The sequence below is a fragment of the Dasypus novemcinctus genome, chromosome 4, assembly GCF_030445035.2.
Source record: "Dasypus novemcinctus isolate mDasNov1 chromosome 4, mDasNov1.1.hap2, whole genome shotgun sequence".
In the NCBI taxonomy this organism is placed as follows: Eukaryota; Metazoa; Chordata; class Mammalia; order Cingulata; family Dasypodidae; genus Dasypus; species Dasypus novemcinctus.
The window spans coordinates 148,572,156-148,585,447 of NC_080676.1; the positions used below are offsets into that span (position 1 = coordinate 148,572,156).

At 41.9% G+C, this 13,292-nt stretch overlaps 1 protein-coding gene across 3 annotated transcripts in view; it reads left to right on the top strand.

The window, feature by feature from the left end:
- Window positions 1-1,047: 1,047 nt before the first annotated feature.
- BACH1 (BTB domain and CNC homolog 1) overlaps window positions 1,048-13,292 on the top strand; it is a 56,268-nt gene continuing 44,023 nt past the window's right edge. Inside the window, exon 1 of one of the 3 annotated variants that reach the window (XM_058296142.1) lies at window positions 1,048-1,192. The gene's annotated coding sequence lies outside the window, so the exon portion shown is untranslated. Of the gene's footprint in view, window positions 1,193-1,542; window positions 1,706-13,292 lie in introns of those variants that run through there. The other 2 variants (XM_058296143.1, XM_058296144.1) reach the window with 2 other exon arrangements.

Sequence of the window (13,292 nt, forward strand, 5' to 3'; positions counted from 1 at the left end):
GGTCTCATTGCTTGTGGTTACAAAGTCATGCTAATGACACTGCCAGAATCTATTATCTTGGTAACCTCTTTTGCCCTGTGAGCTGCAGGGCTGGCTTCTTCGGTTCAAGAATGAGTCCCCACACCCTGGCCACCAATCTCTCTCTCCACCTCCATCTGAATTCAAAAGTGAACAACAAAGTTCCTTCACACAAACCAGACCTCGCTCAGGTATGGCGCTACGTGCCCAGGAAGGCCTGAGTCAGGTCTGTGTGCTAGGGCTTCCTCTGCCATAGGCTCATCTCAGGGGGACGGTACTTAGAACGTTTGCTAAACGGCCTGAGAACAAAATTTTAAAGTCACAATAGGGATAAGCACTGCAGTAAGCACCAGGACTTGAGAGAAGCTGGCTCCAAGTTTCCGGGGCAGCGCGGCGTAAAGGAAACACCTGTTAGTGGGCCCCGTTTTCATTGTCAGACAGAAGTAGTGCTGCCAGACGCTTTCTACAAAATCCTGGATACACTCAGTACATCCCTATCCGGAAGCTCAAATACCCTGCGAATCTGGGCACCCGGCCACGGCGGGGGACGCCGGAGGAGAGACTCTGACGAGGGGGGCTTCCAGAAGCGATTCCTGCGGGCTTGTGAGGTGGGATGGTGGGGGGGGGGGGGTCTGCGCTCCCGTCTTGTATTCTGCGAGCAACCCGGGCCGGAGACAGCTGTGCTCGATTTCGGGGGTCCCGGCAACATTTGGGGCGCGAGGGCGTCAGCCTTTTCCTTACTGCCCAGAGGGGGTTGGGTGAGCTGGTCCTCGGGTGGTCTGTCCGTCCGGGGAAGCCACGTGCGGTGGTAGGGGCTCGCTGCGCCCAGCACGGGGCCCGCGCACCTCTCCCCGCAGCCCCGGGCGTGGGCTTCCGGCCGCGCCACCACCGCCGCGCGGCAGCCGGCGGGCGTCTGCAACCCGGCGCAGACTCGGGCTCTGCGGGCGGCGGGGCGGGGTTGGGCCCCAAGGGGCGGGGTTGGGCCCCAAGGGGCGGGGCCTGTAGGGGGCGGGGCCTGTAGGGGCGGGAGGGCGGGGGAGGGTAGGGCCGGGAGGGGAGGGGACAGAAGGGGACGGGGAGGCCGGCTCGCCGAGGGAGTGAGTCACCTGACCGCTGCCCGAGCCGCCCGCCGCGCTCGCCGCCGTCAGTCGGGCCGCGCGGCGCCTCGGCTCCGGTGAGTGCCTCGGCAGTCCCGCCCGCCTGGGCCGGCAGGGACGCCCGGGCTGGGAGCCGCGGGCCTGTGAGGGACGGCGGGCGGGCGGGCCCGCGCAGGGCGGCGGGTCTCGGGGCGGGGGCGCTTGGCGGGGCGCCACTCAGCGCCCCAGTCCCTGGAAGCGGCCGCAGCCGCCGGAAAAGGCGACCCATCGGCGCGTCGAGCCTCCCCGCGCGCGGCCAGCGCCGTTGTTTACGGTCCGCGCTGGACTTTCCCCCAGGCGGGCGGGGCGGAGCGGGGGCGGGGATGAGCCGGGGCCGCGGGGTCCCGGGCAGCCCTCGCCGCCCCGGGCCCGACCCCGTCCCCGCCCCGGCCCGCGGGCCGCCAGGGCTGTGACACATCAGCACTGCCCGCGCGGCCCGGGACGCGGGCTCCGTATTGTCCTCCCCTCTGCAGCACCCTGCGGCCACGGCGTCCAGCGAGCTGTTTGTCTGAGCGCTTCTTGGCCTCGGTGTGTGTCGCCCGTGTCATCAAGTAAGAAAGGCCGAGCCGGCGGCTGGCGCAAAAACACCACCTTCTCGGGCTGAATTTAATGTGGATTTCGTTTGGGGCCCGGGGGATCCCAGGTCTCCCTTTGTTGGAGTTCTGCCCACGCTTTGTAATTGAGACTTACTGTGTGGTGAGGGTGGGTGTCGGTTACACCAGCCTTTGTGTTCGTCAAATGTAACACGAGTGCCATTGCGCTCTCATTTTAACCGGCGCTTTCATGCCATTGAGTAGAGTTGTACAGAATGCTTTTTTATGCCTGAACTTTCTGCGTTAAACGGGCCGATTCAGGGTATGGTGTAGTAGTAATTGTGGAGGAGCATGTGTTGCATGACAAGCTACAGTGTCATGCTTGAAGGAACAAAGACTTGTAGGGATGCTAGTCTTTTGAAATTATATCAGTGTTGGGACTGTTACCCATGAGCACTAGGTCTTTGTTCACGTGCTTCAACACTCCTTAGATCCCAGAGGGTTTGCATTTAAGGCAGTTCAGAAAGATAAAGGGTGGAAACACGGGACTTGTTAGTGGTGGAGCACTTGGGCGCTTCACAGGGTCAAGCAGAGAAATGGAATGCCTCTTCCTGGTCTCCGGCAGTGGTGCAACGACGGGGCAGGGCTTGAAGGCACTTGCCACTTCTGCCCTTGGACTCCTTAAGGAAGCCTGGGGCGGGGGGGGGGGGGGGGGGGGGCGGCGGGGAGGGGATCCTGGTGAGTCAGGCTTGGGCCAGCTTGGAGTAGGGTGCCTTGGTGTAGTGATGGCATCGGGTGTTATTGTTTACCCTAGAACTATGTCAAGTGGTTTGCCATTGTTTAATATGTTGGTTGGATGACAAGGTGAAAAAGTGGGGTTGCTGAGTCATTCGCCTTAGCCTGGGAGGTAATTAGGAACAGCTGGTACAGATACTGTCATCATATGCCTCCACTGTAAAAGGCCAAGGAGCACGAGCACTCTAGAGGGGTTGCTTCATGAGCCTGAAGGGGGCCCAGCGGGGGTTATCTGTTTTGATGCAGGTAATCTGTGGGTAAAGTGCAAAGGCACTCTTAAGAAGTGTAGCCTTGAGGTGGTGTTTGAACACAGAGCAGGCTGGTGATCTACTGCCTGAGATTAACTGTGTATTTGGGAAAGCTAAAGCTGGAGCAGAAATTTTCATCTAGGAGTAGGAGTAACCCAGTAATTGTAAGGAAAACATTTAGTACCTTTACTGTACCCCTCCACCACCTGTGGTCTGTGTATTTCAAAAAGTGAACTTAATTTGTTCTTCCAGAAAATGTCTTCATGAGAACACAGAAGGGGCCTTCCTTTTAGGCTTTTATGCTCCCCACTTCCCCTTTTCACACCTATCCTAATAGTCTCTGATGGCAGGTTTCACTGGGTCAGGTCTAGAAAGAGCTATGCTAATGAAAGGTACACGGTGGTATATGTGTCTCATTCTCTTGGTATAGGTGCTCATGTGATTAATTTCCTGTTACATCTTGTGTCATTACTCTCAGTGCTTTAAAAATGAACAGCTCAGCATGAACAACTCAGCATACCAGTCCCTATTGCAAAGTGCAAAAAGGGATAATGTGGAGGGGGTGATATCAATCTTAACCTGTTGTTAAAGCAACAAGTAAGTCTTGATGGTAGTTCACTTACAACATTCTGTATTAGAAAAAAAATGATTAATTTTTTTTTTTTAAGTTAGAGACTAGAGATTAGAAATCATGAATTTTTTTAGGGATTAGGGTCTTTAAGGTGGAGTGCAAGGTAAAGCATTCAGAAAGAAAATATTAAAAGATTTAATACTTAAAATATTAAAAATGAACTTTTATGTAAAATAAGAGAGACATTTAGATCCAAGATACAGATTAACAGTCGGTACATGAATGTTATATAATAAGGGGGGGTTCGTGTTCCCCTCTTTTTCTTGGGGAATTTACATAATTTGTTATCCACTGCCCAGTAACATTCTTTAATAACTGGAATGCTGTTTCTTTTTAATTTCTAATTTGCTTTTAAAAGCTATCATTCTTGCAAAAAGTTCTTGATATTTCATTTAATTATTTCATATATATATATTTTTAAAAATATACTTTAGAGAAGCTTGAGTAAAATTTATTACTACATTTTTTTAAAAAGACTTATCTTTTTTATTTTTAATTTATTTCTCCCACCCCCCCAGTTGTTTGCTCTCTGTGTTTATTTGCTACGTGTTCTTTCTTTTTGTCCGCTTCTGTTGTTGTCAGTGGCATGGGAATCTGTGTCTCTTTGTTTTTGCGTCACCTTTCTGTGTCAGCTCTTCGTGTGTGCATGGTGCCATTCCTGGGCAGGCTGCACTTTCTTTCACGCTGGGTGGCTCTCCTTACGGGCGCACTCCTTGTGCGTGGGGCTCCCCTCCGTGGCACGGTACTCCATGCGCGCATCAGCACTGCGCATGGGTCAGCTCCACACGGGTCAAGGAGGCCCGGGGTTTGAACTGCGGACCTCCCATGTGGTAGACGGATGCCCTAACCACTGGGCCAAGTCCGCTTCCCTATTACTACATTTTTGTTGTCCAGGATTTAAATACAAAGAGTTGCCCATTACATTTGATACCTCTGTGTTTTGAATTTGGAGGCAACTTCCATGTTTACTTTGTTTAATGTATATTGTATATTACCTGAATTGTAGTGATATGTAAAAAGGTGCAGTGGGAACACCTGAGCATCTGCAGATTAGAGAGTAATGTGTATATAACTAATTATTTTAAAAAGTACTCTGTACTCTTACTCCTTGAAGCCTGCATATGTTTTTTGTTTTTCCATGCTATACACTCCCTTGATGAAGATTAATTAGACTGTATATTCAGACGAGATCGGGCGTGTTCAGGGTGGTATGGCCGTAGACAAGACTATATATTCAGCAAATGTCTTGGGATGCGGCATTTCCCCCACTTAGGAGAAGGTAATATTTGTCAGAAAAGCGAGGGTTGGGGTGTATGTGGTGGTGACAGTAGTGTGGTTAGAATTCATCACTCAGTTAAATCTCATATGCCATATTCCTTCTACACCTCTACATCTATGAGAAAGGATGCTCAGAGTAACAATTGCAAAGCCCTTTAAAATTACCAGTTGTTAAAGATTCTCTTCACAATGCTGTTCTTGCCAAGACTAATGTTTTAGGAATCACCTCCCCACTCCCATATTCTGACTAATGCTGGATTAGTGGAAGAATTGTTTTAACCCTAACGCCTGCATTTCCTGAGGGTTCTACTTAATGAAGGCATTATTTTATGTACTAGAATGGATGATTTATGAGATTATTTTGATTAAAAAAAAATGCTGTACAAGGTAATCTACAGATGCCCAAGGTATGGGTAATTTGAGAGGTAGTCACCAGAATTCCAGATCCCCGAAGGGAGTCAACATTTCAGGACTGCAGATAGAATATAGATTTATACCACACGACTGGGGTGGGGGGGGTGGTTCTGGGTTCTTTGTGAGTAGCTTAACAAAAGAAACTGGAATTGATAGTTTGTTCACAGTAAGCAAAGTGGTGAAAAGTAGGGTATTTGGAGCCAGACTACCTAAGGTCAAGTTCTAGCTCCTGTCTCTACCAGCTCTGAAGCCCTGAGGAAGTTACTTCCTCTAGTTGTTGTACCTCATTTTCTCATCTGCAAAATAGGGATAATGATAATAGAATCCACATTTTAGATATTGTTGTGAGGATTAAATGCACTAATATGGTGTAAGTGGTTAGAACAGTGCTAGACACATGTTAATATGAATAAATATTAGCTTTTATTTTCTGTTACCCAAAATCAGGGAAGTACTTGGCTACACAGCCATATATTGCAGGCTCTGAATGTTAGCTCTTGATGGTGAAGGAGACAAGAAAACATGTGGATGAGCAGCAGGCCACTACTCCTGGGGAAACAGCTCAAGTGAACACTCTTATCTAAGACACCCAGCTTCTAAGGGCAAGGAACACAGAGGACATAGCTTTTTTTTAAAAACAATTTCATTGATATATATTAATAAAGTATACAGTTCATCCAAAGTGTACAACCAGTGGTATTTGGTATAATCACATAGTTGTGTGGTCATCACTCCAGTTATTATTAGAGCATTTTCATGATTTCAATAATAATAAACAAAAAACAGACAAACAAGAAAATTCCTTACCTCTCAATCTTTCTATGCTTCCCCCACTGTAAATAGCTGCTGTTTCTGGCTATTCTAGCCAAAGTATATAATCAGTACTTTTAGTATAATCACAATGTTGTACATTCATCATCTCAAAAATTTTAGAACAATTTCCTGACTCCAAAAAGAAAGACTCCACATCCCTTAGCATTCCCCCTTAAGACCTACATAACCACTAATCTCATTTAATCTTTACAAGTTGATATATATTTGCATTCTGTATATATATCAACTGTATGGAATCATACAATATGTAGTACTCTGTGTCTGGTCTCCTTCACTCAGCATAATGTTTTTTTTTTTTTTGGACCTAGCTTTTACTGAAGGGACTCTAACATTCTCAGCCACTACTCTAGAGACTTACTGCCAGGTAATTGGTTGGCTTTTGAAGAAGTAAAAACGCTTGCCATTTTTCATGTAGTCTGTTTCCCTTAGTACAGCTGAGGATGTTGTGGCCCAGCAGGTTTGGTGATTTGGGCCCTCTCTTCCTGCTTATTATATTAGTATCAGGACAGAACTTGGGTGTCTCAGTTTTCACTCCAGTGCTCCATCCAGTTTCTTGGGAACATGTGGAATGTAAATTAACCTGCCAGTTACTTCTTAGGTGTATTTTCTTTAGCTATCATACTTATGCTAATATAGAAAAATAATCCATATAAACAGAAGAAATGTTTATCTTGGCTTCTATACATGTACTTGTATTCCAGAAAGATTGTGTCAAACATTTTGACCATCCCTTCATGTAGAGTATAGGTTTCTTGATGGTGAAGATCTCTGTCTTCTGTTTTGTCTCCCACAGTACATTGAGTGTGCCTTGGCTGCTCTGTAAATTATTGGTGGCTGCACTGGGCGGAATATTATGGGTTCATTCTAGTTCTGTGGGTTTGAAACTGGAGAATTTTTAACTGCTCGAAGAAGAGGACATTATGTGTTATACTTCTTGAGTTATGTTAAGTACATACTGAGTTTAAAATCTTTTGATCATTTGGAGTTCTACTTTCTGTTTTCGTCACTGGTGTGGTTATAGAGGAAGCGCCTGGATTTAAATCATTCTTCTGTTTCATCTCTTGAGATAAAACTTGTGATTTCTTTTTACCTCTAATTGCCTTAGAATTGAGTTGAACGAAGTATATAATTCAGGTTGTCCAGATGTTGGACCTATTATATGTCTAATACAGGTGTTCTTAATCTTTTTTGTTCCACAGACCCCTTAGTCAGGTGAAAACCATAGACCTCTTACTAAGTCCACACTCAACTGTGTATTATTTAATAAATATATCAACGCGCATCAACACATCCCCCCAAGAATAATGTTTTTTTGAATTTCAGTTCAAGTTCATGGACCCCTTGTTAAGAACCCCTGCTCTAATACTTTTTCTTTAGTATCTTTACTCCTCTAGAAAAGATTCTTTGTTTTATCTAGGATCAGAGACAATTGAAAAATATTAAATAGGATAATAAAAATTGCCCCAAAGCAACTATAAGGAACAAAGGAATACAGTTTGCTTTGCCAAGATTTTGGTGGTTAATGACTATTGTATGAGCACGGTGGACATGCAGTACAGTTGACTGGCTGCTGGGAAATCCTTTCTCGGTACTGGCATAATTTAGCATACATTCTCTTAATGCAGCCGAAGCTAAGTGTAAATCACCTCAAGTAAATTAAAATCACTTTCTTAATGCCTTAGAAAAATCATTATTTAAAAGAATATTTTCAGTAGTGAAATAATTATTCCCAGTTTCTATTTGGTAAATATAGTTTCTTTTTTTGTAAATTCATCATATCTCGGATTGGATCAATAATAGTGGACAATTGCAGTCTGCTTACCCATTAAAGTGAAATTATACTAAAAGTTTTTTTATAATGAGGTTATTTTTTCAATTTCTTTGTAGCCTGAACATTAAGTCTGTCCCACTTCCAATACTACAAATTCAGTGGTAGTGTGCGAAAAATGTCTTTGTTTCTTGGCTCCTCTCACCTTGCCCTCTTTTCCATTCTTCTTTTTACTTACTTGTCTGCCCAGGACTTTCAAGGGAGATGTCTTTGGCCTAAGGAAACAAACTTTTCAGAGCCCTGTTGAAGAAACTGGGAGAACCACCCAGCTGCTTGCAGATTGTTTTCCCTCTTTTCCCCCCATCTTACTGGTGTCTTCATATCCTTAATGCCATATTCCTCTAAAGTATGCCAACATTTTTTGGAAGTCACCTAAATCGTGGAGAGGGTTACTCACCCATCAGAGTTTGTTATAAAATGTTTAACTCTAAAAGATTTATTAATTTGTAATTTATTAGGTTGTAATTTCCAAGTAAGTGGATTTTGGTAAGACCAATAATTTTATCAGTGTGTTTTACATTTAAATATATGTATGTATATATGTATTTTAAAGTAAAGTGGCTATCAAATCTTGGTCCGTTTTCCAAGAATGTAATGTCCCTTTATATTCTTTGTTTTTAATCTGAGGAATATTCCCAACCAGGTAGAATTAATCACACATTCCAACTAGAAGGATAAATAAGGAAAAAAGCCACTGGTTTTTTAAATCGTATTTTCTACATCAGTAAAAGACTTCTGAAGTAGAAAAGCATTTTGTCCAGCTCAGCAGAGTTCTTTGCATTCTTGTCTTCAGTCCCAACTGCTATCCAGAGAAATGAAAGAAAATGTCATTTAGGTCTGAGTCTGTAGCTACTATTACCTTTCCCTACCTAATGTCTGTAGTAAAGGATTTTCACAGGTACTGATCAAAATGTATTTCTTTGGATTTTATAAAAAATATGTTTTGTTTCTGAGAGTATACCTAGTGTCACTGATCTAGTTTGTTTCTTTCACCAGACTCCAGGGTTTTTTCCTTGGCTAATTTCTCTTATGGTTGCAAGATTATCTGTCAGGAGTTCAGGTGTCACAAGTAGATAGGATTAAATTTCCTGGAAGAAGAAAGACTTTTTTGGGGGGGAGGGTATCTCTCAGTGAGATAAGCCTCCCCCAAAGCCTCCTTTTAGATTCTACCCTGTCCCTCTCCTGTCTGTTTATTGGCTAACATTACATAAAATCAGCCAATGTCAAGGGAAGTGGGTCCACTGTGATGGCTTAAACTGATTGAGATTTAACTTGGGTTGGGACTGGGGTCTGCTCCCCAGAAATACATGGCCTTAGGTAGTGGGTACAATGTGAGCACTATTGGAGTAGTTAAAAAATGAGATGAGCAGTTGCTGGGTGGGCATTCAACAGTGTCATCCTTGTATAATATTTCAACCATTACTACCATACACATACGTGTATACATAGAGACGCATACTTCTGAGTAGAATATGTCATTGTTTTTAGATTTAGAATTTTAGGTGATTTTTCCCTCCTTTCATGTTACCATAATTCCTACTCTGATCAAGTAATACAGTCAGATCAAATAGATATTTTTAATTATTTAAAAAAATTGAAAATGACCATTTTACCAAAAAATTATATGTAAAAGAAATTATAGAAATTATATAGAGCTTTATTACCTGTTATTTGATGATTATTATCGGTATAATGAAAATGCTCTAATAATACTTGAAGTAATGAATGCACAACTACATGATTATACCAAATACCACTGATTGTACACTTTGGATGGATTGTATACTTTATTAATATGTATCAGTAAATTTGATGAACATTGTTTTAAAACAATGAAATTATGACTAGTACTCCAAACACCTCTAAAATTCGGTCATTCTCGTAATGTGTCCAGGGAATGGAGAACGTGTAATTATATCTTGTTGCTTCTGATTATGTCTGTTCCAGGACTGTCGTCTCTCTCCATCTGAAGGCCATGTGTGCCTGTGATACCTGTGGCTCTCCCTAGTGGCGAGGCTAGCCTGGCTCCAGTAGAATGGCCACTTCAGTGGCTGGAGGAGCCAGGATTCTTTGGAACTGAAAGGCTTGAATCAGGGATTTAGGGAGAAATATATCCCTCTCTCTACATTTGTGGCATTCCCTTCCTAGAAAGGAAAGCTATTCTGTTGGTTAGTCTTATTCACTCTTCTTTTCAGGCTTTAAGAATAATGGCACCTCAAGTTTATATAGTGTTGAACTTTTCAGAGCACTTTTATATGTTCAAAGCACTATTTCATGTTTCATTCTCGTCCCATCCTCTCAATCCCAAATTTTGGTGCTTTGTGTGTTATGTGAAAGACAAATTATTTAAATACATTAGGAATGAATGGTGTAGAGTCACAAAAAATAAATTTATTACTGTTTTTCCCATCTGAGAGTTGCTGATAGACTTTAATAAATGGACAGAGTAGGCTTCTGAAAAGTTAGTACTTTTTTGGATAGAATTTAGACAGACTTAGAATACTGCTGACATAATTTTTGTTTCAGATAAAATGAAATAGTATTTACCTACTCAGTGTTCACTCAAATAATGTTTAAACAGATACATTTCTGCTTTTAAAAAATATATATAGGCCCCAAATCTTAATTTTGACTAAATCTTGTGGTTGTCATATATTAAAAAGTAGCCCTTGGGGGCTAGGTGCAAAAACTTGGTGACTCTCATTTTAGGGATGATTATCTTGATTCCTAAATTAAACATAAGTTACAAAAGATTGATTTAAAAGTTTTAGTTTCAGCTAAGTATATTGAGATACTTTAGCACTGTGGTGGCTGTCAGAGATGAGTGGATTAGGCTATTTTTAAATAAAGCTTTTACATTTAGTACCTCTACTTGAATTAAAAAGTTACAAATCTGTGTTTCACATGATATACTAATTGCTCTGTTTTAACTACTGCCTTATTAAATTAAAATTATTCCTTTTACTCTCAATCTTTTACTTGGATTCAAATTTATTATGAGTTGGGGTAAAGAATGGTTGGGAATTTGAAGAGCACAGTTTTTTTTGTTATTGTTCTGTCTTGTTTTTTCAGTTACTTGTATATAAACTCTTCCAAAATTGGACTAATTTTAGGACTTTGACTGCCAGGCAATCAGAAGTAAATAATTTGGATCATTGTTACACTTTTTACATTTTGAAGACAAAATGTCATGGGAAGAATCTTTAGTATTTCATTATGAATTTAGGGCATAGATAATACTTCTGTTTTGAAAGTAGCTTTTAGTAAAATATCGCCTAGCATTCTTCTTGAATTTTCTGTATGCAGTTGAGTATAACAATAGACTTTGATTTAATTTCAGCATAGTTTAGTGTCAGATCCCTTTTTTAAAAAAGATTTATTTATCCCCTCCTCTTGCCGCTTGCTTGCTGTCTGCCCTCTGTGTCCATTTGTTGCACGTTCCTCTGTGTCTGTTTGTCTCCCTTTTGGTGCGTCATCTTGCTGCACCAGCTCTCCATGGGCTCTGGCCATCAGTTCTCCATGGGCGCGGGCCGTCAGCTTTCCGCGGGCACAGGCCAGCTTGCTTTCACATGAGGCCCTGGGAAGCGAACTCAGAATCTCCCATGTGGTAGATGGGAGCCCAGTCGATTGAGCCACATCTGCTTCCCCAGATCCCATTTAATAAGGGGTGAAATTGGTCTGTGATCCAAGAAATACTAATCAGAAATTAATTAACCAAATGTTGACCATAAGGGGAAGTTTGCTATTAAATGTCCATTTAATCTGTCTCTAATATTAATACAGTATTTATTCTCTTCACAGGAGCTTACTTTTACTTTACTTGTGGGACTTCCTGTTATTCCTTGTTCTTCAATTCTTCTGCCATTTTAGCCCCTCCTTCCCATCATGCCACTTAGGTCATGCAACAATCATTGCAGTGTAATATTTGGACCTGTGGGCAGATGACCTTTTTGACCTTGTTTAACTTACTGAACTGCTCAGAGCCTCAGTTTTCTTATCTGTAGCGTAAGTGGGTGAGGATAGATGAATGTGCTTTTTCGATGAGGAATTCTTTAGCTTGTGAAATGGGCAATTATCTTAGGCAGATGTGCAATTTTTAATATATTCCTCAAAGTAATTGAGATTCTTATTAAGCTTACTGGATTTTTATTGAAAATATTTAAGAATCTTTGCATGTTGTAACTTAATTCTTGGGTGTGTAGAACCTTTCAAATGAGTTTTCTTTTGTCACTTGGTAATAATGACAATAGTAATGATAAAATATTAATGATCTTGTGCCAGTTACTGTGCAGTTACTATTAAATGTACTTAGTCATTTATTCCTCATGGTAAGTAAGTGTTGATACTTTTTCTATGGGGAACCTGAAGGAAGGGGAAGTTAGGTAATTTGCAGGAGATCATATAGCTGGTAAAATCAGCAGATCCTATATTTTACTCCTGTGTTCCTGTTCTTTCAAATATGCCCCTGCTGGAAGTGTTAAAATAACCTAACACTTGATTGTGCATATTTGTTTAACACTTTATATTTTCAAAAGGGCTTTTATGTGAAGGAACTTTGTGAAATAAGCAGAGCAGGTAGAACTTAATTTGTGCACATGGCTAGACCTTCTGACTTAGTAGGTCTTTTCCCCCCTTATTTGAATGTAATGGGATTCTTTTTTTTCTACATCAGACCACCTTTTCATTTTAGATTTCAATGAAATTTAATTTATTATTTAGTTGTTACTGCAAAGATATCAGTGTAGGCCACTGTGTTTTAGATTTGTCCATGAATTTTCCATATAGTGACAAACTAATAACTGCTGATGATGGGAGGAAGTGTCTTATAAAGAGGGAAGAAGTGACATTCCTTAGAGACAACAAGACAGTGGAAATAAATGTGAACTGCATTTTCAACCAAGGCAAATTTTTTTTTGTTTGTAGTTTATTTTACTTAATATTTTTCTGATTTTAAAGTAATATGTGTTTATTGTTAAGAAAGAAAAGAAGGAAATAAAAATTTGTAGATGTAACCATTGCTAATATTTTGATACATACCCTAACTGGGAGAGGGTGGGACTGAGATTTCTCAGATATGCCTGTTAGACATATAAGTAGTAAAGAGTATTCACATGTGGTAACATGAGCCGTTGGATGAATGATGTGAAGTTCAAGGAAGAAGTTGGCAGCTAGACCACATATACACATGTGCCAAGTCCGTGAGTGATCATGTCCCAGCTATGGGTCTGGACGAGTTCCTCTAGGGATATTTGCAGACGGAAGAAAGGAGAGATCTGGGGGCTAAACCCTGGGTACTCCAGCATTTAGAGTTTTGGAAGAGAAGGAAAATTCAGCAAAGGAAATTGACTAGTGACTGACAATGAGGTCAGTGGGCAATCAGAGGATGGTGGTATCCTGGCAGCCAAGTGAAGAAAGGCTTTCCAGGAGGGAACAATTTACCTGCGGAATGTTGCTGGAAACCTGTCATTTGACAGAGTGGAGACCCTTGGTCATCCCAGGAAGTGGTTTCTGTGGAGTGGAGGCGGAAGGCCTGATTTTATTGGGCTCGAATGGGATTGAGAAATGCGAGGGGAGACA